A 13336-nucleotide genomic window follows, 5' to 3' on the forward strand; every position below is an offset into this window, starting at 1 on the left:
TTCAAAATCTGAAAATAATTCATGTGCACCCCCCACACACACACCTTAATCCCCCTTTAGTTTCGAATTAAAAAAAAAAAATGCGGATCCTTTTGGCGCACAAGTGGAGAAGCGGTGCGGGAAATAAGGTTTCAGCAGTGCCCGTGACATTAAGGGAAACAAACGTCCCTGGCAGGGTTTAAACAGACGTAACCCCGCCTTGATTCTCCACAGTTCTTTACAGGCTCCTGCCTCCGTCAGAGCCGCGAGTCAAGCTGCTGAGAGGCGCACGGACTCTCTCCATCGCTCCATTCATTTATCAGGAGCGCAACACTGGATGAGACCATTCCTAGAAATCCCCCTGCAAACCACGGGGCGAAACAGTTGATGAAGTAATTAGTCTTTATCAGTATTATAGAGTTTTTATGTGGATGTGATTTTTGGCTGTAGTTTATTTTGTATTTCCCTCAGTGTATTTGCTGCTGATGCCTCGCACCCGACCGCGGCACAGACCCGGTAAATTTACGCAGAGCAGCTGTAACAATGTTCGGATACAGTGGGAGCTAACTGCATGTGGATGCTCTTGGACATAACAGCCTGCAAAAACAAAAATTTAGTCAAACTTATGGCGTGAAGGTAAGACAGTTATTTCATCTTTTATCTGCTATGTGCCAAACTTACACCAAAGAACACAAATATCCTGTGGTTTTATTAAGTAGCCTACTAAATATGATGATTTATTGCCTGCGATTCACGAGATATTAACTTTCAAGATGCATTTTCTGATTCGGTGCTTCGCCCTGGAGCGCATTTCCAAATCAACACTTTTCTGTAATTGTGGGTGAATGAGTGTGCGCGCGTCAACGCACGGAAGGTTTACCTGTCACAAGCGCTGCAGCCCTGTTTATAAGGAGGGTTTATTTGTATAGCAGGTCGATTGTTTACAGTATTGATCCTTGCTGTTTTTCAATGCAAAACAAGTGGAGGCAAACATTGGCTCTCCTCTCTAACCCAGTCCAGTGAGAGTGCTCTACACGAGCTGTTAGTTTAATTCTTGAGTGTTGCTGTGCGTCTGTGCCAAACTGTCCCTGCTTTCCAACCCACGGCGCGCAGGTTTCAGATCTGTGTGGGATTCAGTGGCTGGTTCCTCCAGAGGCAGCGCGTCTCCCCACAGCGTTTCATGCGGAGCAGGTGACTACTGCTGCAGCCCCCGCCCCCCCCATCCCCCACCCGCCTGCTACCACCCCTCACTGAGCAGCTTTAGCAGGTCAATACCAGCAGGCAAAAATAAACGAGGTGAAAATAACGAGGCGGTTCATCTGCATCTGTGACACTAACTGTAAAAGAGAGTTTACTGCTGCTTTTTAATGATCCAGCTATTTTAATTCCCTATATAGTCTGCTGCTGCCTCATTTGTATGTATTTGTCATCTCAAAACTTTACCTCAGATTTACACAGCTCTGACTGGGTCATTATTCAACATCATTGTAAGCATTTCAAAATAGCATATGGCAGAGAATGATAATGATATCCAGCTACTTTTTGAAGTCAATAATAACTCAAGACAAAAAGGATAAAGAACACAAGAAAATATGATAGGTCAATGCAAAATGTCACATAATTTTACCCAAAAAATGATTCCATATGTATAAAACACTGCAGGCATACACCTTATGTTGGCAGCTTCTGTGGATCTTTAGCCAAAACACCCGACTGCCAAATAGCTGCTGATGGTAAATAAATGCAGCAGGCCCTCATTTGAGAAGGAACATTGATTATGTCAACTCCACTTGGGCAGAATGAACGATTCAAATGCTTTCTTAACCTAAATTGAGCAGCTAATCTGAAGTGAAAAGATCCTTGGTTAAATAACAAGACCCCTGCTGAGACTGGACATTGTGTCCATCAGCTGTGCATCCTGTAACATGGACTGACATGGATTTTACACTTCTGTGTCTGATCTGTCGTAACTTGTGTGAAAACCAGCCTCAGCAGAGATGCCATAATGCAGCGCTTGTCATGCCCAGCTGTTTCGCACAGACGGCTTCACCGAATCAAATCTCCTGCATGCTTCCAGACAATTGTCCATTTAAAAGCAGATGTGTGTCTTCACAGTAAGTACTTGAATTGGTACACAGTGGTTAACAGGATAAGACATAGCATTTACACACTAGTTCATCAGTTTAAAGCCAAATAACTTGATGCAGCTGGTCAGTCAATGCTAGAATTTAAATTCAACTCGCTGCTCCCAAGAGAGACGTCATGCATTCAACAAAAACAACACCGTGTTACTACCTGTGCTTTTTAAATCCAATTACAAGCCCAAACCAAAGTTGTTTGTTTACAATCTTGTGTCTGTGAAACCACAACCTCAATTACCAAACATACAGATATGAAAGTCATTTACCACAGAAGTCTCTTATGCACTGATATGGGGGTGGTGCAAGTGTAATGGAAAGCATTGGAGGAGCGATGTATATACCCTGTGTACACACTGTGTGGGCTGTACACCAGTCAGCATTGCCCAGCGTTGCCTACGCAGTAGCAATCTTTTAGAAGTAATGATGTTTTTTCACAATGATGTCATCATGTTATGTATAACATATATGATGAATGTTTGTTTTAATAAGCTGTAGATCATGTCCTTAATGTTGTTGGTTGCAAAAGATAATGCATTAGTAAAATATGCAACGTTTTCTGATTTTTTCTGTTTTGTTTTCTGATGTTTTCTGTTTCCTTTTTCATTATTGCGTTTATTTTACAGCTACTTCATGATGACACTTATCTTATGATGCAGTATGATGGGGAATAATTATCTGAATAATATGAGCTTGTTTCGTTTGCTCTAATATTTGCTCGGGAAATGTGAACCATATTTTGTTGACCTTGACCCTGACCTTTGATCAATCAGTTTAAAAAGTGAATCATCTGGCCATTCCCTTCCAAATCATATTCACACTGAGGTTGATGAAAATCCATCCATGTGTTGTTGAGTTATTTTGTATATACACACACACGAGTGAAAAACACCTCAGGAACACATAGGATAGTGAGGTTTTGCAATATGATGACAAAATAACACATATGGTATCTTTTTTTTAGGAAGTGCTACCAGTCTCACAAAACACTACTAAATATATTTGTTCTCTGTAGAGTAAAGTGGGACATTGCAGATTTGGCAGGGGAGTCATCTCTGGCCTGCCTTAATACAGGTTAAACAGTGTCTTGTGGACTTTGATACTGACATGATTGGTTGTGATCATTTTGTTTTCAGAAAAGTTAAACCATATAAATGTCAATGTCCACAGAGCTTTTTCACAGCTCCAACACAGGATGCAGAATCTTCTATAGTGCTGTGGATTGTTCTCTTAGTCAGTGTAAGCAGAAGAAGGAAAAAAATTGCTTAAGTTGACCAGAGTAAACAAAAAAGACAGGAGAGGGGCGCAGGAGCTCCAGTGACCTTTGCGTGTGGCTGTCTGAAACATAAGTGAGCTAAAATTAAATATAAATAGTTTAACTTTTCTGCAGAGCCTAAAGCCTAGCTGCTCGCCGGATGACCTCCAAATTGCAGACAGTGAAAACATCAACCCACATAACAAGCAGTGAATTCATGCATATCAGTAATAAAACTGCACAAGGCTCATGTTTGAGCCCAGGCAACTTCAAAAACCACTGGCACATCCCCTCCTTTAAATGTAGAGGAGGGGATGTGCTGCGTTCATGTGGCTCAGCAGCCCCATTGTATTTTCACAATTAAATCATTTAATTCTATTGGATCTCTGAGAACGTGTCCAACTAGCCCGACAATCCCCCTCTCCTGAAACCCATTCCCTGGCATGTCATATACGTCAACACTCCAGGGACCAGCACCATCACTGAAAGTATGGAGGAGCCAATTAGGTCTGAAAGCCTATAGAAGATCCACTGTGATCTGGTTATGCTCCAGGTTACAGTTGTGTGCTAAGAAAGTTATGTCAGCTGCTTGGTCTGTCTGTGCATTAATGGTGTGTCCATGTTACATATTGATCCACATGGTGTATGTTTACCTTATGGTGCATTATGAGAAATAAGTCAACCCTAAATGAATATGTAGGGCTTGTATTTTGCTGTACAATGCACTGCTGTCACAAACTCATTCTATTTTAACACAAATTATAATTACATTTTACATATTTCTTTACAGTAGTGACATTTGGAGCTGTACACACACTGTATTCTTTTATTTCATGGAATACACAGCTAATTCACTTATACACACTCTGTTGGATGGAATCATGCATTTTGAATTTGAAGGGTCTTTTGTAGCTTGAGCAACAGGCAGTTAAAGGTGTAGGTGTGACTCCTGATCTCCCTGATTGACTACATGACTACAGAGCTACACACACACACACGCACACACACACGTACACACACACGCATACACACACACACACACACACACACACACACACACACACACACACACACACACGTACACACACATGCACACATTATTCCCCTGAGAGGTGTGAAAGTGCTTTAGCTACAGTTAGGCTACATTGTCAGAGGAGATCAGGCACCTCCCTTGTATAGTCACATACGCTGCATACAGATGTACATCTACACAAAATGTCACTTGACTTGGGGTGTCCCAATTGGCTTTGGCTCCTGTAGACATTGATAAAATATCAGAGGTAAATGGGTTAAAAATGACTTCCAGGCTCCCAGGGAGATTCTTTGACTGTTCCATCGAACTATCTGGACCAGGGGGATGATGCGATTAACAGGACGACAAAGGGTAAAGGACTTAGGATTAATAGCAAAGGTAGAAAGAAAGAAGAGAATTTCCCAAGGGAAATAGACATTTCTTCTTGCTTTCATCTTGCTTTGCCGTGGTTTGGTCTGAATGGCCTGAAATGGGACTGTGTGGTCCATTCAAGAGTGTCTCCCTGTAGGCTTAAAATGAGTTCCAGATCACCCCAGCTCCAGCAGATGGTGCCTGAAATGCGGACCTTCAAAGAAAATGATTTACACTGCTCACCATCTCTGCCTTAAAAATGCCAAAAATGAAAGGTTGAAAGTAAGATCAAGAGGGGTGATGGATCAGATTCGAGCTTGGCATGATAAGGCTCATGCGTCACTTTGAAAAAACCTTGTGTCAAAGCCATATAAAAGCTGAGGTTATACAGCCTTTCAGTGGTGGCTTCCCTGACATTTCCCTCAAGACTCTGGTCGTCTTTTGTTTGGTGAACAAAGCAAGCATACATCCTCCTGTCTGTGTGACCTTTTGGTCATAGCTTTGATAAATTAATGTTCAATCAAATACTCTCATAGCAACTGGTGATCTATGAAAATAGTAGAGGCTAAAGAAAGCTCAGCTCAGTCGTGATTATGTAGATGGATATAGTGCAGAACTTTCTGAGGATTAAGAGGCAACCCTGTAGTTTCTTTATTCTATAGCCACTTTAATTTTATTCTTTCGGTTCCCCGGTATTGATTAAGTGGTTGCTTACCTCTCATCAACCACCCACATGTAACCAGAGGCAGTCATTTCCTGCAGGCAAAAATCTGATTTGCAGAGTTTGCTACCTGCTCAGTATGAATGGCAGAGAGAAAAAGGTAATTAGTGGGTGGAAATGAAGCTTAGGATCTTTAGATGTCCCTCAACCACTTATAAGTCGAAGTACAGGTAAAACAAAAATACTGCAATGCTGGACTCAAGTTGACAGGTGAAATGTGTCTCAGGCTGGTTTCTCATGTTAATCACAATATTGGGATTTTGTTTGGTTCTACTCAGATATAGACTCTAAGAGCTGCTGTGTTATTGAATCTTTCTTACCTTCAAAACGTGTCCTTTTCTTGCAAACCTCTCAGTGATGACAGAGCAGTTAGCATCTTTTTTTTTCACATATGCCGCATCAGTGACAACCCTGATACATTGGGAGTTTGTGGTGTCACGACTAATCCATCAGGCCATTTGACCTTTTTGCAGAATCACACTTGTTGCAGCTTCAGTCCCACTGAGGATTTTCTGGTGGTAGAGCTGGTGGTGTTGATTTACAGCAAATCTCACACTTACAAATTTGATCCTGCTGAATCCCATTTTCACTTAGGAAAGGAATCACATGTTTTCATAAATATTGTTAATTTGGGGCAGGTTTTCACCTGCCCCAGCATTTGCATGAGCTAAGTAGTGACAAAGACAACTTTTTGTCCACAAGTAATTAAAACCTGCATGCAAATAGTTGAGGTGGCCACATTTTGTTTTTTTGTTTATTATATTTCACATGGACATAACAATAGCAGTGCAGCTGCAACATATGATAATGCACAGACACCAGAAGCACTGTGTGTGTAGCGAAATGCAAATTTACAAGAAAAATGACTTTTTCACTAGTCGCTTGGAAATTAGTTGTCAGATAATTTCTAAAAAAAGAATGAATATGCAGTATCTGTAAGTGAGGGATAAGATTTTGGCCTTTTGACTTATTTCTCTTGTTTGAACAATCATGTTTGAACAGGCTTTGGTTGTCCAGAGATAAACAGTGGGAGCAACAAAGGGGGAACACATTGACCACATAAATAGGCTATCCGCTTTTCAATTGATCAGAATTCACATGCAGATAGCTGTTACTGGCGATTAGTCAAACGTGTTGTCTGGACCTAAAACACCTACCAAAAGTGTCTGTGTTTATCTTATAAAAATAGTACGACTATGAAAATCCTTCACAGAAAGACACAGGTATCACAGTATCCTTACTTTGGTCACTTTGTCCCCAAAGAGTGTGGGTATAAGCAAGATTATAAACTGCCTCAGTTGACTGTGCAGGGCAGCCAAGGCAGATCAGCTTGGGAAAAACCCTGTTTTATTTACCTCACTTATTTTATAAACAACACAGCTGCAGACAGGCTCAGTGGTGGAGGTCTGCAGAAGCTCTTGATTTACCTAGGGCTTACAAGCCTCTGTTGGGCAGGCAAGGTGTGTCAGGAAAAGGCAGAGGCAGGGATGTATGTATCCATGTTTCATGCAGTGTAATGGAAAAGCATGTGTGTGTGTATGTGTGTATGTGTGTGTGTGTGTGTGTGTGTGTGTGTGTGTGTGTGTGTGTGTGTGTGTGTGTGTGTGTGTGTGTGTGTGTGTGTGTGCCTCACAAGAGACAAGACCTGTTGTTAGGCTGAAGCTTCCGCACAATCTAATGAGGTCGATGGAGGCTTGTTACCAACCTCCCTCTCCTCCCTTTCCAGTGGGTGGATGCTCTTCCATTTTTACCCTTATAGTTTGAATTGAGGTAATAGCTGAAGTCACCAGTACTATAACCTTTACGTCTTATTATATCAATAACATTGATGCATAGGTAGATTTCGCACCCCGAGGCCCTCTGTCTTTTGAGCATGATGCATCAGTGGCTTTTTATTTAACCTTTTATGTCCCTCTCTTCTTTTCCCCCAGTGTGAATTTACTTGAAGCTTCCTGGATGCTCTCCAGTATTTCACTTCGCCTGTTTTGACAGCGTCCCCACAGTGAGAAGTCCCTTGTCAATGTTACATTTTTGCTCTCTGAATGCCATTTCCAGTGATACAGGTTATTGCATATGTCAATCAAATAAATGCCTGAGTGGTCCCTGCTGTATGTTTCAAGTCAAGTCAGGTAATAGAGCATCCTGAGACAAACTTTAGTTATTTTCCACAGCGATTTTAATCAGGTTTATATTTACAACGTACTTGTGTAAGGAAATATCCACAAATATCTAATCTGCAGTATATCTGTGGCTTCAGCAACAAACCGAGTGCACCTTCATGGATCTTTCAAGAAAGTGTGTCTAGTGATAAGTGTAGAGAGGAAAGGGGCCGTGATTACACTGGGAAGATGATGACAGAGTAATTGCACCACTCTGAATGAGCGGGGAGGGTCAGCACGATAAAAGTCATAGAAACAACCACCTACACAGGCAGCCCATTGAAAGTAGCTGCGTAGTTGTGATGACTTGCTTCTTCTCTCCTACAGGAAGAACAGAGGAGCAATCTTCTGGGGAAAAGGGAGAAATCACAAGATAGTCATTGACTTTGCCAGCGTCAATGATTTTGACCAGGCAACTAAGAGGGCTATGGCAGTTAGAAAACTAATTAGGGTGAAGGCTATCACAGGGGAGAATCAACACTTTGACAGTATCGACCAAGTGGTATCAGCGTGAGGTCTTGCTTCCCCTTTGCATGCGCTGATACTGAGAATTAGGACATTTTAAATTGCAAAGGCGTTGGAGGAGAAGCAAAACTGAGCACACCATCTGTATCATTAGAGCTGCTGATGCTCATTACCTTATTACACAATTCCATGAAACAAATCTGGTGTGAATTATTGGTATAGTCATATTGGAGAACATATAAACTTGATATATTATCCACTCAAATTAATAGCGGACACTTTCAGTTGGTCTCAAACAGGAAATGTTTTATATTATCTAAAACATATTTCACATCGGTGCTGCAGGTGCAATGTGTCATGTTTTGCAGCGAGTTAATGAAGGTACTACATTATGGTGTGTTCCTGTTTCCTCTGCATACATCATGTGTGCAGTGTGCGATTGTGTGTGTCAGTGCATGCTTGTGTGAGGGATTTCAACAATCAAATCTGAGAGCTACATTATACCAGCGATTCAATACAAAGGCTTAGGTTCAGATTAATAGTGTCGTTTACTGCACAGTTTAATAAACTAATGACTGCTTTATGATTGGATGAGATTAGCACTCAACAGCAACGAGGAACGTGTCTGATAATTAGTTTTTCTCTTCTCTGTTGTGGGGGATTGGATGCAATTGCAAAACATTTGCTGCATATGAAGCAGCATAAAAGCAGCTAATGTTAGATTATTAACTGTGCAGTGGCAGCTTTTAATAGGATTTCTGCCCAAAATGAAGAATGAGGGAGTTTTTACTAACTAAAATAATTTGGGTGCTATAGCAGTTAAAACTGAAGCAAAACAGGAACAGTGTGTTTTTTATGAGGGAGCTACAAGTTAATTATGGTTAAACATTTTTTTATTAGGATGTGATTATAATTATAGTGCACAGTCATGCCCATTTTGTTTTCCTGTAATTAAATTATAAATGAGCTAAATCCTAATTACTATAAAAACGCTTATTTAATACAACATGGCAGCTAGACAAACTACACAAAATAAAGTCATGCTGTTGTAATATCCTACACATCAGAAGATTCATCTGTCTTAGTTTAATAAGCTGTCTATGCTTTTGTAAATGCTCGTGTCCGATAGTGTTATTGTCAGGAGGATTGTTTCCTCTCGGAACAAACTTCTCCACAGTATCTGATGGAGGACAGAAAGCAGCCAGAGTCAGCACAGAATACATACAATCACTGGTTGCGAGACAAACTGCTTCACTTGTGCTTCTTATCTGTTTTAGTTGCACATGGAGGCCAGGGAGCCTAGAGTCTACAGAGAAAAAGGCCTTGACACCACTGTGGAAATCAAGGATAGTCAGATAATGCCTCCGGTTTTGATAGATCAGTGCTGACGGTCACCTGGGAATAAGAGTATATGGATAGATGTGAGACTGAGAGATTGTGGGTTGAAAGAGATCTCAGGCTATTTAAGGATCACACTCAGGACAGGTCAGCTGCTCTGAATCCAGAGGTCGGCTCTTTGTCCATGGCACTTCTTTTTCTGTTTAATGATGACAGTTGGATGCACCACAGCTGCTTTTCTGTTTTCAGTTTAATAATATTAAGTAGCAGGAGCAGCTCTCAGTGTGCTTGTAATGTTGAATGTTAGCGGGTCTCTGGATAATGGTGGTACAGTGTGAGTGAGAAGGGAAACAGGCATTTTCAAAATTATAGTTCCTCCAGGTCACACAAATTGATTAAAGTCACTCCAAATAGTTAAATCATGGCCTCTGTAAAAGGGTTATAAATGCATACATTCAGTCTTGTGATTAGCCAGTGTAAGGACGGCCCGATTCCTATACCTGGACATCGCAGATACCTACCACCGATCTGATACCAGTGCTGTGTTACAAACCCTGTATGGAAGTGGTGATCCATCAACTAACCTGAAGTCTTGCAAAGGGTACTTGTTGTTGTTTTACTTGTGGGACTTCCCAGTGTGAACTGTTGCAAAATTACAGACATGTTGGCTAGCTCTGGTATAACGCTAGACTACCTGAAATCATTTCTTGCTCTAAAACCACTACTTGCAGGCATTAGTACAGTGCAACTGCTGTTTTGGAGCGATAAAGAAGTGATAGAAGCAGTTTTATGTGGGTGAAACTATACTTTAAAGACGTGGTATCATATTTGTTGACGAATTTTCTAATATCCTCACACATTACTGTATATGCCACTATAAACTGTATTATGTATATATAATGTATGTTACTTTATATCTGTTCACCATTAAGAGAAAAGTGCCTTGCTAATTCTGAATTGCCCGTCTGCACGTACGCCAGAGAGTTCCTCTAATTGCAATAGGAAAGTTCATATGCAAGTTTTCCATTACAATACCTAAAGCTGAAAATAAGCATCTAGAAGTTTCTTCTAGATACAATATATTTTGTGGAAAGGCTTAAATGTTGAATATGACCAATGTCGTGTAGGTCACAGCCACGATCATCCACCTCCTCACATGTACTGTAGCTTTGGACATTTTGAATAGTTATACCATACATCATCAGCTCTTTTGTATACCTGAGTAGAAACAAAAACATGGTGACCTTGACTACTGAATCTGCTTCTCTAGTCTGAGCAAAACAAGGCTAAACATGCCATACACAGCAAGGTCTGAAGCTGCTAAGTAGTCTCAACACATAATAAAACAGCAAGCAAATGTGATTCTAAAACAATTAAAGTGTTCCTGTTCCAAGTGCTCAGAACATTTTGTGTTTTATTCACTTTGTATCTCACAAAGTCATTAGTTTTTACTATCGACCCACTGTGCACCCTCCAAACTGCTGTGCAGAACATGCCAGTATCACAAGTCAGATAAACAGTCTGTAAAAGTGTGTATGGTTATTTTCTGTAGCTGTTCCAGACAGCTTATCCTAGCAAGTGTTAAATGTTTGTTGCCCAGACTGCACATTTTATGACCAAGCACAAGTTTTGTCCATCATTCTGAGTATTCTCAAGGAGTTTTTCTCACAGTCAGGCATTTTGTCATACATTTCGCTGCAACGTATAAAAAATGATGGGCTGCTGTCTGGATTTTTCAGAGAAAGTGATCCACGTCTCTCCATCCTTTCATTCAGTCTGTAGACTCAGAACAAACACCAGCAATACAAATGTAAATGGACTGATAATATAAAGTTAGGCCATTGTTTGAACTAGAAATTGCATAATATAACTTTTCGATACACTCATATAAGTTTACCTGACTTGATCTCAAACACAAAGACACTCAAAAAAGTTCATCACAAGCCAAACTATAAATGAACACAAACACTTGCCTTATAAATCAGATCATTTTTACATCATTATATTATATTAGTCCATTTGATACTTTTTGAGCTTTGTTTTCACACATTGTTCGCTCTTCTGGCTGCCAGACTGTTTTAATGGGACAAGCAGAACACCCACTGGGCTCCTTCTGCTTCTATCTGTGATGGTAAATTCCATTTTGAAATTAAGGCTCCGAATCATATCCTACTTCTATGTATTTGAGTTTGTGTTTTCTTACCCACAGCGTTCTGAATACTGCTGAACTCTCACCGCGTTGATAATAATACAGGAGGACTGCAGCACCACTCACTCTGACCCCCAAATAGACATGACTAAGACAATAGATGCAAGTTTAATATTGCACAAAAGTACAAAGGATGGCGGTTAAATGCCGGAGCGCTTCAAAAGATAGTACATCGAGTAAAATGTGTTGTGTCGTGTTGTGTAGGCACCTTCTTTGTCGGAAAATAACAAAGTGCATGTGTTTGTTGGAGAGCACGAACTGAGAGATGTGTGCCCACAGCAGGAAATTGGAGCACCTTGGAAAATAATTACAGAGAAATTGGCAGTGAACAGAAAACACAGTCAAATATTTGATATGGAAAAGCCAATTTCTGCTCGGAGAGAGTAACCCTTGTATTTATTGCAACTTTGACATTATTATTATGGTGAATTTATTATATTCTTTTTAATTGTTGGAGTTGTAACCATGTAATAAAATGTCTAATATTCTATTTAACAACTTTATTAAGGAGCATGAGTTTGATGCTAAGTGAGGCAGTTCATTTCATCTCATTGCACTGGCTTGAATAAAATATATCTATCCTGGTCTAACTATAATATATGAAGGATCTATTTTGCTCCACTACCTCTGGTGTTGTAAATTCATATGTTCTGTACTTTCTTTATGCTTTCATTTTTCATACCTTCCCGGCAAAGTACAGTGTGCATTGGGAGTTTTCTATAAATATATGTATATGATGTTCTCTCAAATGTGACCTATTGGATGCAAGCTGCTGTTCAGCTCTTATCAGTTTGCTTCCTGCTATGAAGTCTCTGTTTCATGTGTTTGTTGTTGGGCCGGTGCCATGAACTAATCACACAGACAAAATTACACAAAACTGGGCCATACTCCAAGTGCTCAAACATTCCCCGTCTATTTTTTTTTAAGTGCTGCTCAGTTATCGTTTTCATTTCATTTCCTCGCTCAAAATCATCATAAACCAGTCACTGTGACTGATTTGTGCATCTATTTCATAGTGGCTGTGTTGGCTTGGTTTTGATGTTGTTGTTGTTTTGTGTTAGAATCATGTATTAATGAGTAAATTGTTCCCTATACATTTAGCAGCTTTCTCTTTCATTTTCACCATGCCCTCTAAGCTGCATGGTTGTTGAGCTAAGCCTCTTTGCTACTTTTCCTTCACTAACACAGAAACAACTATAAGCACAGAAACTGGAAATATTTTTGAGATGAGAAAAAATACAGCACCTACTCAAACAAACTTTTTCTAAATCATACAAAAGCAAATGCATTTATTTCTTTTTGAAGAAATGCCTTCCTTAACCCTTTAGTTTTGTTTTCTTTCAGAGTATTAATTTAACACTTTTTATTCCAGTAAGTCAGTTTACAGCTAAATCCAGGGGAGTAGCCCTTTGTGAGAACAACTTAAAACCTTTAAATTATGATTTGAGACATTGGTATGAGCACAAACTCATAGTCTGATAATTAGATATTTTCTCTACCTCACTCATCGATTGTGTAAGAATAATCACACAAGCACAAAATAATTACGTCATTCATACAAAACTAAAACCGCAGGGGACCAAGCACACAATCCTGGGGAATTCCACAATTGACAGCCATGGCCGTTGAACAGCCTCAATCCACTTGTCACTTCCTCACACATTATCATCCGCAGCTGGATTTGCAAT

The 13336-nt window shown here is 40.1% G+C and overlaps 1 protein-coding gene across 4 annotated transcripts in view; it reads left to right on the forward strand.

The window, feature by feature from the left end:
• Nucleotides 1–226: 226 nt before the first annotated feature.
• drd2a (dopamine receptor D2a) overlaps nt 227–13336 on the forward strand; it is a 34479-nt gene continuing 21369 nt past the window's right edge. The window contains exons 1-2 of one of the 4 annotated variants that reach the window (XM_069534651.1): nt 227–615; nt 7409–7479. The gene's annotated coding sequence lies outside the window, so the exon portion shown is untranslated. The remainder of the gene's footprint in view (nt 616–7408; nt 7480–13336) is intronic. The other 3 variants (XM_069534650.1, XM_069534649.1, XM_069534652.1) reach the window with 3 other exon arrangements.

The sequence above is a fragment of the Paralichthys olivaceus genome, chromosome 11 (assembly GCF_024713975.1).
Source record: "Paralichthys olivaceus isolate ysfri-2021 chromosome 11, ASM2471397v2, whole genome shotgun sequence".
Taxonomy (NCBI): domain Eukaryota; kingdom Metazoa; phylum Chordata; class Actinopteri; order Pleuronectiformes; family Paralichthyidae; genus Paralichthys; species Paralichthys olivaceus.